This window comes from Rhea pennata, chromosome 7, assembly GCF_028389875.1.
Source record: "Rhea pennata isolate bPtePen1 chromosome 7, bPtePen1.pri, whole genome shotgun sequence".
Classification (NCBI taxonomy): Eukaryota; Metazoa; Chordata; class Aves; order Rheiformes; family Rheidae; genus Rhea; species Rhea pennata.
In genome coordinates this window covers 39,219,354-39,236,669 of record NC_084669.1, presented here as the reverse complement: position 1 = coordinate 39,236,669, position 17,316 = coordinate 39,219,354, and the positions used below count along the sequence as shown (strand labels likewise).

General features: G+C 39.7%; 1 protein-coding gene across 3 annotated transcripts in view; it reads left to right on the top strand.

Moving 5' to 3' along the window:
* The window catches only part of PRKG1 (protein kinase cGMP-dependent 1), a 440,105-nt gene that overhangs the window by 63,554 nt on the left and 359,235 nt on the right, over positions 1 to 17,316 (top strand). The gene's annotated exons all lie outside the window — the stretch shown is intronic.

Genomic DNA, 17,316 nt, shown 5'->3' with positions numbered 1-17,316 from the left:
CAATTTTCAGTTTGATTTGGTGCAGTCCAAATGGGTAGATGCTTTTACAGTCTCTTTTTGCTCCTTACCAGAGCTGTCTGGTAGACTCGTGAGCATTTTGGCCATAAAAAACGTCTAAGAAGAAAGGAGGTTTTCCTCTTGTCTGTGTCTTTTGAGCAAATATGGGAATATGAAAGATTATATGTAAACTTTTGTGTGTGTGTTAATGTATGAGTATATGCAGAAAATAATTTCTTAAATTGTTCCTTTAAACAAGAGGATTTTAAAGGCAGTAAAGGAGTCTTTTAAACATAGTTTCCTGCCAAACTCTTAATGCTGTATAGTTGCAAATGCTCTCTACTAGTTTCCTTAAACAGCTTTAATGTTCTGTCCTTTTAAGGTTAAGTCTTTTCTCGGGACACAGATTTAATTCCTTCAGCTTTTAATATTTATACATTTTGCACATTCAAATGGTATTTTGTGTTATGAAGCAATGGGAGATTTCAAAGCAAATCATGATAGGTTTCTACCCCGACGTTACATAGAATGATTTTGTTTTTTTAATCCTCTCTTTGAATGCAAAAACTATTTTAATGAGGTTCAGTATCTGTCCTATTGCTCATAACATACTGTTTTAAAACAATGCTTGAATAGTATTATTTTTATGGTAAAATGTGTTAGGATGTGGGTATTTTATTATGCAGTTCTGATTCAGTTTTCCAAAATACTGCCATTCGGAGGCATGTCTGCCACGTGGCTGGCTCCAGACATCGCGTTCAATGTTGTCCCTTGACAAAACCTTGTGACAACATAATACTTTTAAAATGAGCATGTACTTATCTCCTGTTAAATGTCTTCACATCCTTTGGAGAGGTCTTTTAGGGGCTTTATAGGTAGACCTCTTCCAAGCACGGTCTTGGCAACTGAACATGGCTTGGTACTGGAATGACCCTTTATTTAATACATCTGATGCTTTACTGCTACTGTGACTATCCTAAATTTACCAGACGTTTCTAATTGTTGCTTGAAGCTCCAGCCTTCAGTTCTTGATCCCTGTCTCCTAAAACAACTCATTTCAAAGGCAGCCTCATATCTTTTCATGCTCTTCAGCCTATTCTCGTTCCTCCTGCAGCTTTCTCTGGAGGACAACAAGACTTGGCTCTCCCCCAGACTCCTCCTTTGGTCTTATAACTTAATTTATGATTGTTTAGATAGCTCCCTAAATATACAGAATGCTTTACAAACAAAATTATGAAGAGTTTATAGTCTATGTTTAGACATAATGCAATGAGTGGTAATGGAGCTGAAAGATGATGTTATCAATGAGTTGGGTTATGGTTATGACAGCAGGCTTATTTGTTCATTCTGGCTTATTATTCTGTATCTTTTCAGTTGCTCCAAAAAACAAATAAACAAAAAGCAACAACAAAAAACCCCTGATCATAAACTCTATTGTTTGCAAAGCTCTACTGGAAAAACCTTTCTTAATGAATCTCCTAGTTGAATATCAAGACTTTATTTTCTCAAAGATCACATAAACACTGCAGATATTTCTTCCCTGGATTCGTTTTCCTTCCTTGTTTGGCCTTATAAGCATTTTTTTTTCATATTTATCAGGGTTATTTAGAGCATTTGATAACAGTTACTCGTGCATGTTTCTAATTTATGGTTCAACACTTAGATACAGCCTCTTGCCAGAAGTCTGAGTTCTCTGTTGGTGATGTTCCCTTATATTAAATTAAATCATAACTTAAGATGGATTTGAAAACATCCATCACTTTCACTGATATTTTCCATGCTATCTTTTATCATTACGGAGCCACAGTAATCTGTGTTTCGCGTTTCCCCTTACCCCATAAGGCGTATTAGATGTGAAAACTCTACTAATCTTGGTGAGACATTTCTAACTTTCATCGTTTGGGATTTCAGTTCTTTCACCGTGGATGTTAAAATATACATCTGTGTGACACTTGCTGTGTTCAGTGAATTTTAAAAGCTGGATAGTGATAATTGCTGAGTGCCAAACTCTTGCTGCTTCACTGTGGCTTGGTTATGCTTTATGAAGGTAGTTCTGGGGCTTACTACGGTCCTTGGAGTGGGAATGGTCATGTATTGTACCTTACTGCACCTTAGCAAATGACAACACAAAGATTTGGGAAAAGAATTGTGATTCCTCTTTTCCATTCCATATGTGCTTCTAGCAGAAAGGTAATTTGCTGCTGGCCAGTATGATGTTTGCACGTAGAGTCATTTTTAGGCATGCATTTGTCCAGCCCGCTCCACAATAGCAGGCTTGGCATCTGCAGAACTTTCCCCTCCTTTCATGTGCTATCATGCATGTGATGACTTAAACTTTGTATTTTTTATCCTATTATGACATGCCTTGCGTTAGTCTTCCTGCCCTCCTGTATTTATCATCAGAAGCCAGAGCAGCAATGGTAGGAACAGACTGGACTCTAGAGATGAAAAATTGGCTAATATAGTGAAGTCTGAGAATGCAAGAGGAAAATCTTTGCCACATAATAGATAGAATAATGGAATGTATAAAACTGTAGTGCTGGGCAGGAAGAAATGAAACGCAACGTAGGAAGATAGATCTTGGGGTGTATTAGGAACTGAGTTTTAGATGAGGGAGAGAAGAAAACTGAGGGAAAGGTACTCAGAGTAGGAACAGCGAAATCCTCATAGAGGGAAATTGGAATGAGATAGTGTGTTCAGAGAGAGACTGTTCTTACCTGCGGCTTGCCAGATAGACGCAAGCATGAAGTTTGAGAAGCAGGGGCATGCCTCACATGTGCCATGGTTCAGCTGGATCAGATTTTGTCCGATAGTCTCAAAAGGCAAGGAAATACCCAACAGACTGAGAGAATCCCCATCCGAACACTCTTTGGCCTGAGATGTGCTCAGCGGGGAACTCACGTTTTATGGTGTTTGTACAGAATAGCTCTTAATGTGCATAAGGCTGTGGGAGAAGTTCTGTTAGTTGTCTCCTCTGTTTTCTAAACCCAGTAACTGAGAATATGCTCTGTTCTTATTAGAATGTATATTGTTCTAAGGGTGACTGAACAGATCTTTTCTGTCCTTAAAACTGTTTTTTTTTCTTTTTTTTCAGAGCCAGAGAAGGTTATCTTCACTGGTCAATTGTATTCTGCCTCTAAAAATAAAAAGCTCCAAAAAAATTCCAAGCTCTAATTTTGCAGATTTGCATTGGTTGACTTAAAGCGTCCTTTGAATGTAACATTTTTTTTACAGTTTTCCAAAAGCACTTAAAAATGTGAAAACCTGAAAAGATCTCTCTCTGAGCTGGGGGAAAAAGTGGCATTTTCATGATTTAGATATCTACCGTGTTGACAACTTTGAGTTATGTGTGGGTGTTACCTCTCACTAATGAGGATAAATGTGATATCCCACATCTAAAACCAAATGTTTCCTCTTGTGCTCCCTCTCAGTCTGAACCTGTCAACTGCAGTATGTCATATTTGATGGTTGTATTATGAAAGGAAAATATAAAGTGAATCTGTAGATGAATCAGGTGATAATGTACAGGTTCTCAGCTCTCATGCAAATAGCAGTCATGCCATTGTAAACAGATGTTCTAATTCTTTTAGAAACTGTATTAATAGGTCTAAAGAGCACTACTTTTATGTTTGTTGCTATTCCCATGTAGTATAGAGAAATAATAGAGCGAGCAGGGTGAATAAAAAGAAGATTTATTAGTCTTCCTACTGTTAAAATACTTGAACTAACTTTTTTGCCTTTTTTTTTTTTTTTTTTTTGTATTTGTGGTAGCTGCTGTAACATCATCCTTCGACTGTTTGTTCTTCTGCAGTTTAATATAGAGATTATGCTCCTGCACTAGAATTTGAGAATGCGAGCTGGAGAAGAATAACCCTGTCAGGGCCCCAGCACTGGAGGATGAAAAAGGAAGAATTGGCTTTAAGTGCCCATGCTGAATAACAGCAGAACTTCCTAGATGCTTCCCAGGCTTTATTTTAGTAATTTTCCCCCTTTTTACATTTGCTTTCACTTTGTCTTCAATTGTGGAGAGTCCCATTTTACATTTAAAAGAGACTATTTTCTACATCATTCTTTTGAATAGCTTCTTCAAAGCAATGAAACTTCTAATTGGGCCCTCCCAAGGGATCACATTTTCTTGGGAGTGCAGAGACGTCTTGGGAAGGACTGTATTCCTAGAAAGTGCATGATTTGTCAGAATTTCAAATTCAGCATTGACAGGGGAAGACAAATAAAATTTCTGTAGTCCTTTGATCTACAGAGAGAAGTGCAAGAGGTCCTGGAGAAACTGCCTTCAGAGGCAGCGGAGCTGTCTAGTCTCAGATGGATGAAATCCTCAGGACCTCAAAGGAGCTCTTCAGTCTCTGGGGATCTTTGCTGTCGAATCAAAACCAAAGCAGGCGTGTGGATGCTATCTGTCTTCCCCAAGACATTGACTCGCTGCTGCCTGCAGATTCTCACAGCCTTTGCCCGAGTTTTGTGAAACCGTAAGATATTATCATCAATCTATTGGCCAACCTGCTTATGCACATTATCACTTCTGACGGTGTCCTGAAGCGCCTCACCTTTTTTACCTCCTTGTTGCTTGTGGCAACTGCATAATTGTTTCCTCTAACTGGACAACGATCATGTTAGGCTCTTGGATGTTATATACTATTATCTGTATATTCTACATTCAGTCTGCCTTTATCACCCTTCCTCTGACCCTTCTTTTGTTCCTTTACTATGGACTACTCTCATAAGGATCTGGTTTAATAGGACATAACTGCTCTTCTAGGCCTAGGGTGTTCTGAGTCAGTTTCTTTTCATCTCAGCGAAAGGATTGAGCAGGACTGGTTTTTTTTTTGGGTTTTTTTTGTTTTTTTTTTGGGGGGGGATGAAAAAAATGGAGATCAGAGACCCATTTATTTTTGGATTAAAGTAGGCTAAATGCCTTTGTTCCCTAGTGCAAGTCCGGAATAGTGAAATGGGGACAATAACACTACTACCTCAGTGGGGAGACTGTATCATGTCACTTGACCTTCAGCATGTTTATTTTCATATTACAGTACATCCTGCTTGCAAGAGGTCCCTGGGTTTATTACAAACTACTACAATTGCCATTGCAAAGTCCAGATGTGTGATGATCTCCTGGCCCCGTTGGTATTCACCAAAACTGTGAAGATGGTAACCATTCATCTCAGAAATCTGTACAGATAATTTTTGTGGCTGCTTGGTGAAGGGATGCTGTCTTGCTCAAATATCAAAATCTCTCTAGTCCAGTCTCTCTAGTTTTTAGTTTATTTACTTTCTGAGGCTAAGAGTAAATATACAGTTTCTGGCTCAGTCAAGTCCAGAGTCATTAGCAGATCTCTGTCTCTGCTAGAGTGTCTCAAATTAGTCTCATGCTCTGAGATCATACTCTAAGAGATGGAGTTGACTCCCTACAGGCAAGGATTTGCCTGGTTGCATAGCACATGTTGTTGTGTATGTCCGAACAATATCCTCACTAGACTTTCTCAAAATCTCTTTACTCTTCAGATGACCAGGAAGTTCCAGCCTTCTTGATGTAGGGCCAGACTATCTTCAGCATTCTTCCAAATATATTCCTGGTGGTGTAGCTGGGTCCTCCATTTCCACTTCCCTGCATCTCCCAAAGATCTTCGGGAAGGTAATGATAGGTTCGCCCACAGTAATCAGATCTTTTCTAATATTGTGGAGGCAATTCTGGTTTTAAGACTTGTTCTGTCTTTCAGTGTGAGTGTTTTGTGTTTTGGGGCCTACCTCAGTCTCCAAAACTCTCCTCAGGAGATTTGGATCTGTCTTCCTAAACAAATAGCGAAAAGTCACATCTCATAGTACAGATGTTAGATGACTCTTGAGACTGGAGAGCATTTACTCTGTGTCCGTAAGGAGCAGTGAGTAGGAAGGAATCAATTACACATTTACAATGAAGTGGGATTTTTTGCACAGCACGCCAACAAATCATTAACCTGTGAAGAAGCTACCTTCCGCAGGACTTTGTATTAGTTTTGTGAAAACATACTGTGGCAGCAGTTCCTGAAATGCCTATTAGCCACGTCACCTATTTAATGTTTTCTCCAGCTTTTTCTTCATCGCATTACGTACAGTTGGTCAGGAGTGAGACCAAGGTTTTTCCTGCAGTCAGAGATACTGTTTCTCCCTGGATTCTTGCAGCCTACCTGGATTAGCCATTCAAATCTTCATTTTTCTAATGGAGATGAGTGGTTTTACTGGTCATCTCCCCTCTGTTTGGGAACCTTTCATGCTGTCATGGTTGATCCCTCCTCACATCATCCATCTCTGGTGAGACCACAAGGTATCAGGGCAAGACCCTGCTGTAAGGCTCTCTGTGGTTAAAATGTTCTCTAGTATAGATGTCTTTACTCAAAATATCGCGCTGGTGTATAGTGGACTTTATTAGGACTTGCTGGAGTGACCAAAGGCAGAAATAGGTATCATTCCAGGTGAGCAAGACACCTCATGGTATCTCTGACACACATTTCTCTACAGGTGATGTGTGCTATGGCCTGGAGTTGCATGTGCCTCTTTGCTCAAGCAAGTGCCATTGCTCAGGCTTCCATGTAGAAAGTGGCATTTGGTAGAGCCTTCCTTCAGGTGGTGCTTTTGTAGGACTTGAAGACTATCCCTTGAACTGCTTGGCTGCATAAAAGAATATTCCTAGAGCTTATTACAATATCAATTTACATACGGGTCAAAGGAGCCTTAAAATGAGCTATGTATGTGGGGTGTTTGCACCTGGCGCTGGCTCTCCTAGACCTCAAAGTCCTGGGAAAGAGCTTGTGGGGCAGAGGAGCGAGGAGGTAAGATCCCGAAATGTTGGATGCTAGTAAGTAAGTTTTTTTTTGTTGTTACAGTTGCCTTTCTGTTCATATTTCTCTCAATTTCTGTGGAGCTGGCTCCACCTCTGTCTATGGATATGCTCAGGTTTGTTTCTAATATTAAGTTGACACATTGAGACTCTGTTTCATGTCTAGTCTTCATATTTGCAAGAAATGTGTTTAATACTATGTAGAGATGTGTTCATCTTAAGATAACAGTTTTATTTTTGGTACTGTTTAGTAATTTTGCTTGTGTATCACTCTACCCATAATTCCAATCATGCCCTTGGCTAGACATATGATTAAAAAAAACCCCAATAACTTTTTCCATATATTTATATAAACTGTGTCTTGATCTACTTGGAAATCCTGAGAAGATTTCATTGTAAATGATACTAAAACCCAGAAAGTGTATTTAGAGACTGGCAGCATAGGAACAATAATAATAAGAAGAAAAAAAGACTTCTGTGGCTTGGCAGTTGTATACTTTTTTTTTTATTGATGCAGTGTGAAAACTTGCAGCTCTAGAAAATCACCGCAACTTATACACTGAATCAAAGAAGCAACTGTATGTTTCCCGCAGCAGTCTTAGTCTTACTCTAAATCTCCTTTGGCATTTAACTGAGGACTTCATGCATCTTAATAGGTTTTTTTGTGCATTTTACAAGAAGCTGCCAGCGTAAAATTGGAGCAGAAACCTATTTGGTCTTTGTGAAGGTTTCTTAATTATCACTTATGGAAATTGGGCTTTAGTCTAACTACTTCCATTTGGAATTACTATGATGATGATGATTTTTTTTTTCAAAGCCCTCTTTTTGCTGGAAGTAAAAATATCAGTTATTTGTTGGTAATAAATAATAGGTATTTATAACATAGTATTTTTAAATAAATGGGTGAAATGCAGACTTGTGTGGCTGCCAACCCTATATTAGAATGGTTTGATTTTGGACTATTAAGGCCTACCCTATGTGAACACTGTGGAAAATATATGAAAAGAAGCACTTAAAATAGCATAACAAATTATAAGTTGTTTCTAGCAGTCTTATAGGTTGAGACACACCAAACGTTTAGCTGCTCCATTCACTTACTGGATGTGGTATTAGAGCGCCTTGCATGTAGCCGGTCTTAAATCGGTATTTATGCAACGTTGTTTTAAAATGTAGTACAATACCAGTGGAAACCTTGCACCTTTATAAATCTTGTTTTTTGGTTTTATTTTTTTTTAATTTCACAGCATCTTAATGGTTAACTCTTCTAAAGATAGTTATTTCCTCATCCCAGTGACAGAGATGGATAATTGAATAATATGAAGAATTTTATCATTAGCACAGTGACGGTGTCTTACAGGCGATGATTGTGCGCCTGATTAGATAGAGGTTGATTACTATATGAAGTAATTATTGTTTTAAAGTTACTGAATTACCTCAGCACTTTAAATAATTGCACAATAAGAATGATAGAGGTGTATTAACATAGAGCTATAATACTTCTTCAGTGTGTTATACGATATTCTCATTACCCTTTCTCCTTAAAAAATAATCCCAATGAAACGGGAAAGTTAGTATCTATCTTTTCATAGGGTACTACTTTCCTACCAGTCATTGGGAAGATTGCAGAATGAGAGGGAAAACAGGGCTTAGAGGAGAAGCGGTATCATATTTTATAAGAACAACAAGAGCATTGCTAAGTCCTGCCTCATGTGGTTGCGAAAGGAAGTTTTCTTTTAGCACTTGTGATATTTCTAGGGGAGCTTTCAAAGTGAGAACGCAGTTGAGCGCTGTGCAGGCAGGAGTAATGCAATGTGGTCCATGGCCCTTTTCCACCTCGGACAAGCACGGGGAAATGCTGGCACTGCCTGCGAATGGCTGTCCCTCCTGGCGTGTAGCCGTAAGGAGATTTCCGTAACGGAGTGCAGAGCTTCTCGCTGGTTCATCTGAACAAACTGCACTTAGGAGTGATTATTGCTTTGGATAAACAGAGGAATTGAAGCTTTTTTGTCTCTTCTGACAAAGAGGCTGAGGAGAGGGACTTTGCCAGATTTGGCAGTGGTGTTGGTGATGGGGCCACTTGCAGCGACCTGTGTCTCAGTGGTGGCTCCTGGGCACCTGGTTTCATCTTCCCAGCACTGACAGACAAGAATTGAGAGAGCTCTCCTACTCTCCCTGCTGCATGTAACAATTTAGGATGATTAGATAATTCATGTTGGAAGGGACCTCGGGAGGTCCCTCATCCAACCTCCCGCTCAAAGCAGGGCCCGCTCGGAGGTCAGGCCAGGTTGCTCTGGACTTTATCCAGTTGGGCCCTGAGAACCTCCAAGGATGGAGACTGCCTGACATCCTGGGCATCCAGCTTCACGGCTTGACTGAGATGTTGCATGGGGTGAGCAAATAATCTGTAGCCCACTCATGTTGATTTTGATACGCTAACAGTTTTTAAAAACTTATTTTATGGTAAGTAGCAGCAAGAGAATGTACTCAAACTCAAGGATACTGATTGCTTTAATCCTTTGTGAGTAATCAACACCTGAGCTGTAGTTAGTTTAAGCCAGTGTATGTTTCTGGGGGAAACCACAATCAAACAGGAGCTAATGATTTTGGTTGTATCAAATACTTCCTTGTAGCTATTTAAATGATTAAAAAAAAAAAAATCAGGTTTCTTGAGGTATTACCAAACTCTGATCAGCAGAAAGGAGGCACTGTACAGTGTAATACTTTTATACGAGTACTGTCGAGCACCCAAATAGTTTTCTCATGTATCCCTGTCTCCTATTCATAGTTAGTTACTACTCTGGCCATTTTGCTGGTCATATCTTGAACTTCTCAGAATCTTAAGTTCCTGTTTTTCAGTGTAATATTGAACAAGTCTGGAGCAAATGCAAAAGAAGTTGAAGTCCTTCTTGCTAGGGAGGAGTGTTCAGAATTTATCATCAAATAGATACAGTGTTCTGTAAAGGCATTTGTACAACCTGTTTTTTCTGCAGACAGCCAAATGTTTATTTTTCCCTCTAATTCCCATTCAGAGAAGAAAAGGCATATGGGTAACCTCTATAAAAAGATTCCCAGGGTGTAAGGAACAAAACGAATATATATTTTTTTCCTCATATTAGATCACGTCCTATTTATTTTTGTATTTCTGAGTGGTTATGCAAAGACCACTCAGGGTTTTATTTACAAAATAAATCGGTTGGATAAAGACTCATTCATTTTATTAAAGGCAGCTAAAAAGGGAGGCACAAATGTCTCTCTCTTCTCCCCCACAGTTCCCTGAGTCCCTTTTACTGAAACGCCCACAACTGAAATGTAAAATAAAAGGACTTTTCATCATAACAATATACATTAAAGTGCCTGGATTTTGGCCTTTGTTTCTGCCCATTAAAATACATGGCTGTTGCATGTTCATAGCAGACTAATATAAGTTAGTCTGTGTATGTAGATAGAAAGACTCTAATGTTAGCAATCCAAAGTGTTATTAAAGGAATACTGGATGCAAAATGTTCTCTTTTGTTAGCTGGCATTTGGTTCATTTTGGATTGCTTGCTTAAAAAAAAAAAATCCCACCCCATCCTCCAAGCCTCATGTCCTTTTATACTGCTCTAAGATGTCTAAAGAGAGCTTTAGAGCTGGAAGTAAGCAGTTTGAAGATGAGGAAGGAGAGAAAGGTCTCCTGCTTGTTCTTTGCACTGGAAAGTCATGTCATCCCTACCTTGAGATTTATTTTTTTCTTTTTATTTGCTTTTTCTTTTTTCTTTTTTTATAATGTGTAATGAAAAATAAGAAAGTGGAAACAGAAAAATTGAGACTTTTGGTCTCTTGAACTCCAAGGTCGCTAATACTTAATTGAAAAATGAGCTGAAACGGAGAGGGAAGAAGTCACTTTAAGCTGTCTTGGTGACCCTGTGCGGCTGACCCTCTGAGTGGCTGACTCTGCTGCTCAGACTGACTCTCCGGTTCACATTCTGTGCATGCAATATGATCTCGGAGTCTACAGGCCACTTCCTGGGGTGAAGCGGTGCAAACAGCATTGCTTTTAGCTCTTTGCTGCTGCTGTTTTTTCTGGATTTGGTGCGAGTGGTAACTTGCAATCACCACCGCTTCCTGCTGCAGTGCATAGAGGAAGAGGGATAAAATGGGGAAGCCCAATACCAATTCCTCCCTAAATCACGGAGATGAGAATATAGAATTTGTCCATATTCCTTAAGTGCTTTACCTTGGTTGAGCATCTTTATCCTAGGGAAATTCAGCTTGGATTCATCTCCCCACCACGGATCAGTGGAAAAAAACTCTGACTTATTTGTGTGGTGAAAGCTCTTTGCAGTCCAAAAGTTAGACTTAGCACAATCTGAGAAGAAGTAAAACAAAAAGGGAATAAAGTCAGTGAGATGTGGAGATTTTTGATTGCATTCTTCAGCAAAGTGTGTTTTTTTTTTTTTTTTTTTTTTTTTTTTTTTTTTTTCCTGGCTTAATGTGTTCATTCCAACCTCAAACTTCTCACAGATCAGTCTTGGAAAATTGAGAATTTTCTTTATAGAAATAAATCTCTTTGAAATATCAAAATGTCAGACTGTGTTCTTCTGAAATAACAAACTACAATGTATCCTCACAGCTGCTATTCCTAGCACATCTTGTCACAGATGATAATTAAATGCAATCTGAATATATAGGAATTAAGATTGAAAAGCTAATAAAACAAGATGTTTGCCATCCATGTGCTAAGTACTTTATATCCCCTTTGTTCTAACTGAAAACAGCTATTTTGTGCAATGACTAGAACATGAAATAGCATTGTATATGCTTTATCATATTAAAAGTGAAAGCAGCAGCTGATGTGTGAGATGATGCAGACTTTGAAAAGCAATAATCTTGTTGTAGTTATGCAGTTGCGTCCTTCCAGTAGAGATCCATGAGGAACTGTTTATCATTGCCTAAATGATACTATCCCTTATCTTGAAGCAGGAGGAAACTTGAAAATTCTTTTTTTGCCTGGATTTATTTATTTTTTTTTGGTAATGACTTAGGTTTAGAGGCTTTGAGTTAACCATACTTTGGGTTGTGTCTTGTTCTTGAGCTACTTCCAGCTCTTATCTGGATCTGTCATGACTCCCCGGGGAGGATGGAGATTTCTAGTGGCTTATAAAAAAACAAAACAAAACAAAAACTTTGTTCATAAGTAGCTGGAATCCATGGAAAATATCTCTTGGACATTCAAGTGTGGGTGTTTTATACTTAAATGGGCCTTTTCAGGGCGTTCAGCCCAAAACATTGTGTTCTTTCCTGTGTCCTCTTGTGGCTAGTCTTATTTGCAAAGCAAGTCAAATGGTAATATGGATAAATGATCTTAATTAGGAAGTAGGGAACTGCCAGTGCCAAAGCTAACTTCATCAGTGCAAACTGGTCTCTAACGCCTGAGATTTTCTGCAGACCTGCTATCCCTGTGGCTCACGGAGTATTTTTTTTTTCACCCCAAAACCTGGTACTTCAAGTGATCCAGTAAAGTATATAGTAGTCTATGGAGTAGACACTCCACTTTGGGCTAAGAAACTTTCATTTCACTTCCCAGCGCAGACCTTTCAGAGCTGTGTGGTCAAAATGTCCTAAAATGACAACCATCTCCAGACATCTCCTTTAAACAATAGTTTCCTGTGTTGAAATTGGTACTGAACTGCATTTGTGGAAGGTTTTGCTGAGGAATGTGTTTATTCCCAGCTGGTACAAGATAAGAGAAGGATGCATCCTTAGTAATGCTCCCTTGGAGGGAACAGCAGGGCCTCTTGAGCTGCATGATGAATGAAAAGAAAGGAAGTTTATTTTCTGCTTTTAATCATTGGTTCCTGCTTGTTATCATTTGTCAGCTAAAATATCTTCTTGGTGCATTGTTTTCCTTCTTGGAAAATGCAAGCCTTTTTCACAGACTAAGCTGAAAATAAGAACTAACCTTGCTCATAACTGCCTCTCAGTGCAAGACTGGTAAATAAATGAGAGGTCCCAGAAGATTCCCTGGCTGCTCTGCCCCTTCTAATTTGAACAGTAATTTCAGCTTTCCAGCTTGCTTTTGTAAAATAAATGTCTTGTTTAACTGTCAAAACAAGCAGGGCTGTCTTGTCTTGTTGGAATTGTGCTGGGAGGAGGTTGAAGAATCATAGAGCCGAAGATGTATTCTCAGTCCTTCTCCTCTCTTCTTTCTTGCAAGTCTGGAGGATTTGGGGCCTCAAAGTGCATCCTCAGCAGCATCTGGTACTTACACTGAGCAAAATGTAGCGTGTCCCTTCTGGTTGGTAATTGTGTGTCAGACCAGCGGGATCAGAAGAACAAGTGTGTCGGCACCTCTCAGCCCCTCTGCGGGGTACCCGGGACCTCTGCCACATTTCTGCTAGGTTTTTTTGGGGGGGATGTCATTTTAGGGCAAGTGGGCTTTCTTTTCTATTGCCATGCATGAGGATGGCAATATTAGTCACCAAAAGATTTTGGGCTTTTTTTTTTGCTTTGTTTTTGCTAGATCTTGGAAGGTGTCTGCTCATTTCCGAGCTGCAAGTTTGCTCTGATCTTTTTCTGTTTTTCTGCTGTGATTCTTTTTTTTTTTTCTTTTTTTTTTTTTTCAGCCTAAAGCCTGCCATGACATTAGACCTCTTATTTCTCACTGGACTGTTTAAAAATTGGTGTTCTTGTTTTCTTAATGCTGTATTTGAGCAATTATGACTGTATATTAGCATGCAGAGCCAGGTCCTCGGGTGACATAAACCAGCAAAGTACCATCTGGTGGAGAACTGATGGCCATCTCCATACTCTAGGAGTCTGGTCCCATATTCTGTGCTGGCTCTTAACATTATTTACAATAATGAGATGAACAAGTTAAATGTTCTCTTAACATTTTGTGCTCAAATAATGGAGCTAGAAAGAGAAATGAAAGCTTAGGGCCAAGCAAAACAGAAAATGCTCATAGCAAACTAAAGCTAATGGAAAAAAATGGTTCTGTAGAAAAGTGTATTTACACGGAGACATTCAGAGATGATTTCTTTTCACTGTTAGCCAGTAAGAAATAAGAGCTTATTAAGTTAAGCAACAAGATTAATGGCATTCCTTAGGTGAGCAATGTCCAAACTGCTTAAGGGTTAAAAACTCTCACTGGGCTGCTGCTAACCTTAAGTAAATGACAAGACTGATGTATTTTAAAGTGCAGTTTAATTTTCCAGTTCTTATGACATAGAATTGGCATTTAGCATGCATTTTCCATAAATATTGCATTGTATTGCAGCGCAGGAAAAGATGTAGTGAAGGCTTATTTCACTGCCTTACGGTTTGTTATACTCAGCATTCAATATTATGCAGAGAGTTGTCAAACTGCGGGATATGTGGCTTGAAGAATCGCTCGCATTAGAGAATAGAAATTAGTCAGTTCTCTCTCATATGTTACAAATTAGGCATTTTTAAGAGCTCCATAAGGAGCAGAAAGAAGCATCGTGTATAAAAGCTTGCTGCTGATAGCTACATTTCATGTCAGCGCCGCGGTGAGCAGATCTCTCAGTGTTAAATCGTCCTCCAGTCTTTTGAATGTTTGAATTACCCGGGTGTTTTGTTCACCGAATGAGCAGCGGTCCCTGCGCTGGACCGAATGCTCTGATTTAGGTTCCAAAGTGGGTTTTTGTCACTAGGTTTTAAGTACCAATCTAGTAGGTTTTGCCTCCTCGTCTGTTTGCTTCGGGCTTTGCAAACTTCCGTCGCGGTTAAATGCAGCGCGGTTTAGCCTTGAGGCTTTCTCCTAAGCCTCGCAGAGTTCCCTAAGCCGGAAGAAATCCAGCTTTACAGCACCCAAAAAACATTTAAAAAATAAATAAATAAACCACACAAAACCCCGCAGTGGGAAACGCAGAGCGAGGTCTATCTCCTTTCCCTATGTAGGGGCCTTTGCCTCGTAGCTGGACCCGTTTGGCTAGCTTGCTGCGTGTCATGTTTTTAAAACGCATGCCTGCATGTGCTCATCGGGAAGGGCGTGAAAGCTTTCCCGGGAATCGCCTCCCAAGGTCTGTAACGATTGAAGGACTCGGTTATGGCGATGGCAAAAGGTTGTGAACGCGCCGTTATAAACCCATCGGATGAATCCCCTTATTACAAAGGGTTATTAAACCCGTCTCAATTACCCTCGTCTTCCCGTAAAATCAACTGTGTCTAGACCAACGAAGGCCAGTGTGTTAGAAGTGATATGGCACCCGAATGACGGAAGAAAAGGGTGAAGTTTGTTTGCTCTCTCCTCAGTTCATAGTTTTCTTCCTCAAATATAGGAGGGCTTGCAGCTGGGTTTCAGGAGCAGGAGGGGATCACTGTGCTCCTGGTTTTGCTGTTACAAAGCAGTAAGTAGGGAATTTCATAGGTTGACATTCATGTCTTCTCACCAGAATCTCCTCACTTCTGCAAATAACAAAATCAGGAAGGGAGGAGAAGGAAAAAAATCCAGACAAAGCTCTGATAGTGATTTTAAAAATGATCACAGAAGGGAAAATTTCATTACATAAACTGGGGCAGGCTAAAAAAGGCACAACCATAGCTCACTTGTCACTTCTCAAATTCATAACTAATGCATGTGAACGCTCAGCGTCGACTTCTTACATCCCACGAAGGCGGAGGGGTTAGCTGCTAGCTGGCTAACACTAGGCAGCTTCAGTATACGATGGCCGTTTTTACCAGGTATGTGGTTTTTAGGTCACACACTTGCCTTATGAACAAAAATAACATTTAACCCTGCTAGCGCAGCAAAACTTTGGAGAGCAGAGGATGGGCTTGGTTCCACCTTGTCTTCTGCAGCCTCAGCAAAGCCGTTAGCTGAGGTCCAGGTGTATCTAGATGTTACCACTAATGATCTGGGAGCTGGAGAAAATGCTGCTTTATATTGAGGAGGAGGAGCTTGAATTTGTATGTAGTTCTGGCTGCTAAGAAAACAGTCTTGGAATGTGTAACCTGAGCACACCACTGATATATGAATCCTCCTATTTTTCTCATGTAATCCTCATATTCCGATTCCTGGGAATACTCTTGCTTCCCATTATAGTGCTTGAAAGAGAGAGCCTTAGGCAAAATGTGCAGTTTGTTTTCCTAAACTACTTTTTATATGCATAAGAAATGTTATACACAAAATAATATATATTAAGTGATTGGATGATTGAAATATTTGCTTGAAAAGTTGGTGTCAGCAAATGCAAAGAAGCAGCTCTAGTAGATAAATGCGGTGGTGGGATTTAAATTAGCAGTTGTACTTGGGAAGGAAACTTTGGAGTCGTCGCTGTGCGTTCTCTGATTATGCCAACTTGGTGTCCAGCAAGCGAGCAAAAAAGCAGACAAATATCTTTGCTTTTATTGAGTTGAAAGCAAACCGGAAAACACTGTCACTGACTGTTTAGCATCATGGTTTGTCTCTACAGGAAGAGCTTTGTGCAATGCTAATCCCCTGTCAAAAAAGGTATGGTAAAACTGCAAAACAGAGAAAAGGATGCTTGGAGGTAGAGATTAGTTTCTATATGAGAAGAGACTAGCAGACTAGGAAAGAGGCAACAGGAGAGCTAGAATATGATGAAGATCACATGTATTGTGGAAAAAGTGAACAGCAAATGCAAAATTGCTGAGGGGTTGTCCCACCATCCAAGAACTAGGAGGCACCAACAGATGCGACCAAGCAACTGGCTTTAACAACAAAAATACATGTTCAGGTGATGACAGTACTGCTAATGGGATACATGAAAGCCAGAAATATAAATGGGCTAAAAAAAAAAGGATTAGATATTTCTAAGCAGAACAGTTCCACTCCTTTGTGTTACACTCCATTGTCTTTGTTTTATAGCATATCAAAAGCTTGCTTGGCACAGGCCCATAGCGTGAAACACTGGCTCCACTGGAATGAGGCAGAACGTATTAATGGAGCAGCTGAAATAAGGACAAGGGATGCAAGTCCACCGCCAGGCAGACGGCATTCAGGGTCAGAGATGCGATGGAAACATTTATGCTGACTGCTGTTCAAACGCAATGATAAGAAGAATGGAAGTTTTCTGCAGAAGTCCTGCCAGTTCTGTGTTTTGTGCTCGAGAGAGACTCAGTCATGAACTTCGTACACAAATTTCCATTAGGCAATTTTTTAATGAGCGTAAAAGCACTTTTTCCTTCTTCCAATATGTGCATGTTTTTACAGAAATAAGCATTCTGGAGAACCGTGATTTTTATTCGTTTGCCTTAGTTGTCTCCTAAGGAACTTGTTTAACTATTTCTGCTATGTGCAGAATGTTTCAAACGTATCATGATGTCTTCTAGACTGTGTAATTGCTCATCAGTGAGTGTCCTTCTTGGTCTCAAATTTGAGTGTAGCCTTCTGAAAAAGGCAAGCCCTTGAGAAACAGAAGTGTAATGCATTTGATCTGCTGGTGGCAGATTAATAGCCATTATGCTTCTTTAGAGGAGTGTTTTACTAACCTTTTTACCTTCTCTTTTTCCTCCTGTTAAGCCTA